A 6,450-nucleotide genomic window follows, 5' to 3' on the forward strand; every position below is an offset into this window, starting at 1 on the left:
TGCCTCTGGATGAATAGGACCCCGATCGATCGAGCCGCTTGGGGCTGGATGAACAGGACCCCGTGGAGGGCTGGATGAACAGGACCACCCCGTGGAGGGCAGGATGAACAGTAGACGATGGAGGGCAGGATGAACAGTATCCCGTGGAGGGGTGGTTGAACAGGAGCCCGTGGAGAGGGCTGGTTGAACAGTAGCCGGTGGAGTAGCGTGTGGTGGAGGCTGGATGAACAGGAGCCCGTGGATGAACAGTTGCAGGTGGAGGCTGGAGGAGGTCGACGGTGGATGAACAGTAGCTCGTGGAGGCTGGAGGGGGTCGACGGTGGAGATGAACAATATCCCGTGGAGTCCCGTTTTGCGGTACGCCACACCCCTCCCGATGAACGGGACCCTCGTTTCGACCATAGCGCTCCAACACAAGTCCGTTTCATCCGTTTTGCGGTACGCCACACCCCTCCCGATGAACAGGACCCCCGTTTCGACCGTAGAAGGTCCGTTTCCTCCGTTTTGCAGTACGCCAGACCCCTCCCGATCAACAGGACCCCGTTCCAAACATAGGAGGTCTGTTTCCTCCGTTGCGCGGTACGCCAGGCCTCGTTTCCATCGCCTGTTCCATCCAAGCCCTCCCGATGAACATGACCACAAATTCCGTTCCGACCCAGCCAGTTGGCTCCCACGTGTTCCGTTGCCTCCTGATGAACATGATGCATTCCGTTGCCTCCCCATGAACACGACACATTCCGTTGCCTCCCCATGAACACGACACATTCCGTTGCCTCCCCATGAACACGATGACGACACTGTTTCTCCGTTCCGACCCAGCCATGTCAACGAGCCCTTGCCGTACGTATGTGCGAGTAGGCGTTCGAGACCCCGCCCGTATGTACACATACGTGGCCGTATTTTCTTTCTTGCACCCTGGCCGCCTCTACTATGAAACATGCGCGCCTCTACATCCACTAGTATATATGTACGTACACGTTCGCGACCAGAATGACAACGCTACGTACGCTTCGACCAGGTGGGTCCCGACTGTCAAGCACTTCCTTGCGTGCGAACATGTAGCTGGTGGGTCCCAACAGTCAGGGGGGAGAAATACGGTGGCCCGTCTGGTGGGTCCCCGCTGTCAGGTGGAGGAATAATTATTTTGCACGTAATAAGGAGGCACTTCCTTGCTGCGGCCGTGGACCCAGCTATCAGCCTCTCCATGTACAGTCCATGTCCGATGGAAGCCGTTCCTTGACCACGTTGACCACGCCGCGCCGAGAGCACCAGGGCGGTGGACGACGGCGAGGCCTAGGAAGGGGACGACGCGGAGCCGGGGAAGACACGACATTGGATGCCCACGCATAGAGGAGTACGATGGTTCATTGGTTCCCTGCGGTGTGAGGCTGCCGTCGCCGCAGAATAATAGGGGGTGTGGGTGAGTAGAGGGATGGCCTGGCCAGTAGTGGGAGTAGTAGGGGGCAGTGAGGCCTCCACCGCATCGCAGCCGGCCATGGGAGGCAGGAGCACGAGGCACGACCGACGCTGGTTTGGGCGGCTGGAGCAAGAAGACCAGAGGTTGAAGAAGCACTACGGTCGTTGGATGGACATTGTACGGTCACTGGAGCTAGAATCGTGCATATTGACTAAGTTGACAAAGCCCTCCGTCCCTGTCAACTTAGTAGGCCCACAAGTCAGCCTCCCACCAAGGTGGGTCCCAACAAGCAGGGGGGTATTCATTTTTTGTGCGTAATAAGGAGGCACTTCCGGTGGGTCCGAGCTGACAGCAGGGGGAATGTTTTTTTCGCAAAATACGGTGGCCCGTCGGGTGGGTCCCAGCAGTTAGGGGCAAACATTTTTTTGCGATATACTGGTGGGCGTCCGGTGGGTCCCTGCTGTTAGGTGGAGGAATAATTATTTTCCATGTAATAAGGAGGCACTTCCTTGCGGCTGCCATGGACCCAGCTGTTAGCCTCTCCACGTACAGTATTCTTCCGATGGAATTCGGCCGTTGACCACATTGACCATGCCGCGCCGACGGCACCACAACGGTGGACGACGGCGAGGCCTAGGAAGGGGACGACGCGGAGCCGGGGAAGACGCGGCAGTGGATGCCCACGCGGAGAGGAGTACGAGGGTTCACTGGTTCGGCTGCGCTGCCGTCGCCGCAGAATAACAAGGGCTGTGGGTGAGTGGAGTGGAGGTGTCGGTGTCAAAACCGGCGGATCTCGGGTAGGGGGTCCCGAACTGTGCATCAAGGCCGGATGGTAACAGGAGACAAGGGACACGATGTTTTTTACCCAGGTTCGGGCCCTCTCGATGGAGGTAATACCCTACTCCTGCTTGATTGATATTGATGATATGGGTAGTACAAGAGTAGATCTACCACGAGATCAAGGAGGCTAAACCCTAGAAGCTAGCCTATGGTATGATTGTTGTGTATGGAGTTGATTGCCTACGGACTACAACCCTCCGGTTTATATAGACACCGGATGGGGTTAGGGTTACATAAAGTTGGTTACAATGGTAGGAGATCTTGAATATCCGCATTGCCAAGCTTGCCTTCCACGCCAAGGAAAGTCCCATCCGGACACGGGACGAAGTCTTCAATCTTGTATCTTCATAGTCCAGGAGTCCGGCTGAAGGTATAGTCCGGCTACCCGAACACCCCCTAATCCAGGACTCCCTCAGTAGCCCCTGAACCAGGCTTCAATGACGATGAGTCCGGCGCGCAAATTGTCTTCGACACTGCAAGGCGGGTTCCTCCTCCAAGTCCTTCATAGAAGGTTGTAAACACCAAGAGTAGTGTTCGGCTCTGCAAAATAAGTTTCCACATATTGCCATAGAGAGAATAATATTGACACAAATCAAATCTGCCGATGTATTCTGCAGTGCGTCATCACACTACGACCAAGTCCTTTACTCGAATCGTTTCTACTTTTCCACCTCAGCATGTTTTGCGAGGCGGTTTCCTTGGCACGTCTTGTCAAAGCAGAGATCGTGTACCCCCTTTACGGGATTCTCATCAATACGGACGTGGGTAACCCAACCGCGCCATTCATCACGACGCTTGGGAGGCAAGCGAGTTTTACTAGGCTGGCGGGGACGCACAGCCGCATCCGCCTATATAAGGGGATAAGGATCCACCCTTTTACCTACGCCTTCTTCCCCTTTTTCCTATCCATCTCCTACGCACTCGAGCTCCAGCGCCCAAGCCCGCACTTCACACCTCAACCTTCTCCAGCAATGTCCGGAGCGGGAGGCAAGTGGATGGTCTCCTCCGTCACGGAGGGCCATGTCAAAAAGCTAAGGAAGGCCGGATACTTTTCCAAAGACATCGCGCACCGGCTTCCCGAGGAGGGGCAGCTTCTCCCCACCCCAAGGCCCCATGAGAGGGTAGTATTCCTTCCCCACTTCCTCCGTGGACTGGGTTTTCCACTCCACCCATTTGTCCGGGGGCTCATGTTTTACTATGGCCTGGATTTCCATGATCTGGCCCCGAAATTCATCCTCAACATCACGGCGTTTATCGTCGTGTGTGAGGCCTTCCTCCGCATCCGCCCCCATTTTGGCCTCTGGCTCAAGACCTTCAACATCAAGCCCAAGGTGGTGCGCGGCAGCCAGGCGGAATGCGGAGGCGCCATGGCGGGCAAGATGGCCAACGTCCTATGGCTCGAGGGCTCCTTCGTGGAGACCTTGAAGGGGTGGCAATTGTGGTGGTTTTACATCACCGAGCCACGCGATCCGAAATGGATCGCAACCCCCGAGTTCCGATCCAGACCCCCCACGCGGCTTATGTCCTGGAAAGAGACGGGCCTGTCGTGGGGCGATGAAAAAGAGGTGACCGGACTGCAGACATGCATCCAGTCCCTGGTGAGCAAGCCGATCAAGCTCTTCAATGTAGTCCAGGTTATGCTCGTCCGCCGGATCCTCCCGTGTCAACAACGGGGCTTTAATCTGTGGGAGTTCAACCCGGCGCAGCACCAAACCCTTAACAGGCTCTTTGACACGACGTATGAAGACATCTGGAAGGTGCTAACCAAAGGCGCCGAGGCTCCCACATCCGCTTCCGAGGACCGCGGATACAGCTCGCAGCGTCATGCTAGCGAGATAAGCTATTTTCACCTTTTACAGGATGTTAAGTTTTTTCATAGTTTGACTCTATGCGGGATCTAAGCTCCCTTACCTTTGAAAGGCTTGGTGGGCGAAGTCCGGATTGATTAACTGTCCGGCTCCCTTGCCCGATGACCCAGCCCCCGCTCTACTAGCGAAGCTGCTGGTTCCGGCACCTTATGTGGTGCCAGAGAAGAAGGCCAAGAAGAAGAAGGCCACGGGGACTCGAAAGAGTTCCCGGCATATGGTGGTGTCGGACTCGTCGTCCGACGAGTCCGAGACACACTCCCCCCGTGAAGACGAGGAGGAGGAAGAAGAAACCTCTCCCCCCAGCGGGGGGAGGAGAGAAGAGGAAGGCCGCCCCAACGGGGGAGGCCGAGGGGTCTAGGAAAAGGAAGACCCCTCCGTCAGACTACGCCCCCAATGTCAAAGAGGGCAAAGAGGAGTGGCCAAACAGGGCCAAGCGTCCGGCGAAATTGTAAGTTCGGATATCAGAATAACTCATGATGTTCCTTTGTTGCACAACTTTCCCTAATGTCGAACATAATTATGCAGCCCGCCCCGGGCCGAACTCAACGAGTCGTCGAGCGGCTCCCTGGATTCATCGGACATGAACTCAGTTCCGCCCGCTGTCTCCCCCCGCACTGCGGACGACGCTGAAGTGGCGTCGCAACGAGCTCTAGGATAGGAGGAGGTGGTCCTGGAGGAGCCGCAGGGCGACCTCCCGGACCCCAGGAGTAAAGGGGACAAGACCCCCCAGGGCTCCAAGTCCGGCTTTGTGCCGGACACCGCGCCGGAATCTTCAACAGTTCCGGACTGCAGTAGGCGAACTCCTTCCAAGAGGAGCAAGCCTTCTGAGCCGGCGGCCTCTGTCCAAGCGGAGGTGCCGGACAATCTGCTCGAGGTGCTTGATGGCGCCTCCATCAACGAGGAGCACCGTACTATTATGAGTACGGTGATCCAGAAGGTTCAGTCCGCCAAGAGCGGACTGAGTGAAGCTTGCGCTAGCCTCCTAACGGGCTTCGAGGTAAGTAAAATATGTAAAAATATAACCGCATAGACAGTAGCCCCTGATGCTCTGTTTGGCGTTCGGAAAGAAAAGCCGAATAGAGGATCTAGTAAATTTCGCAGGAGTCTAACAATAAAGAGTCAATATGCGTGTGCAGGCTTCGCTGCTATCCACTGCCACACTGACTGCGGAGGTGGGTGTCCTGAAACAGGACCTCAAGCGGACCGAGCAAGAGCTCGGCCTTGCCAAGCGGCTGGTCAAGGAAAAAGAAGGTAGGAAATACCTTACAGAAAAAGTGCCTATAGAGAGGCGTGATTGCAAAAAATAACAGGATTGCACTGCTTATTATAGGGGCCACGACTGAGGTGGCGACCCTCAAGCAGGCGCTGTCCGAGGCTAAAAAGAAAACAGCCGCGGAGCGCACCGAGCGAGAGAAACTGGGGGCTCAGGTCGGCGAGGTGCAGCAAGAGTTTCAGGCTCTCATGAAAAAACATGAGAGTTTGGAGCTTGAGTCAAAGACCCAAGTGTCCGAGCTCGCGGCGGCCCTTGAGACTGCCAAGTCTGCCAAGGCCGAAGCCCAAAAGGCCCTCCAAGAGTTGGAGGAGATTAAGAAGATAGCAGTGGGTAAGGCAGTCTTTATGCAAAGCACAAATATAAAAGTAAACTACTTGTTACTTACCCGAATCCGGAGTTCTCCAGGGGCATTCGCAGATCTTCCCCACAGCGTATCCGCCGCCGCGGCATTCTACCGAGATGAAGAGGGCAGCTCGACAGAGAAGGTGTTCTGGTCTCAGTATGCTGAGGCCGGACACCCTGTGCCCTTGAGCGACCAGCTGAAACAGCTGGTCGAGCTCCACAGGGCGGCCGAACAGGCCATGAAGGGCTTCATAGTTCGGCTGTGGCCCGGAGAGGCCCTGCCTAGGAGCTACTTCGGGCTGGTGCGGCGGCTGGTGGAGGCCTGTCCAAGGCTCGAGGTCATCAAGCGCTCCGTCTGCATCGAAGGTGCCCGTCGGGCCCTTGCCCGTGCAAAGGTGCACTGGGGTAAGCTGGACGGTGAGAAGCTTGTGAAGGATGGGCCGCCGCCGGGGAAGGAGCATCGCAAGCCCGAGAACTATTACAAGGATGTTCTTGCGGGTGCCCGCCTTGTGGCGGATGAATGTACCAAGGATGTAATTTTTGAATAAACTCGCTCGTTTTTATCCTATGCGCTAAAAACTTGTTCATAGGCGCTTAAGCAATGCTTTTTGAATTTAAAATATTATTTTTTGTGCGTCCGTTTATCAAAAAATTGAGAGATGGCCAGTCGTCGGCTTCTGCCCCCATGCCACTAGTGCTGGGGTGTTCGG

Source organism: Triticum aestivum, chromosome 5A (assembly GCF_018294505.1).
Source record: "Triticum aestivum cultivar Chinese Spring chromosome 5A, IWGSC CS RefSeq v2.1, whole genome shotgun sequence".
In the NCBI taxonomy this organism is placed as follows: domain Eukaryota; kingdom Viridiplantae; phylum Streptophyta; class Magnoliopsida; order Poales; family Poaceae; genus Triticum; species Triticum aestivum.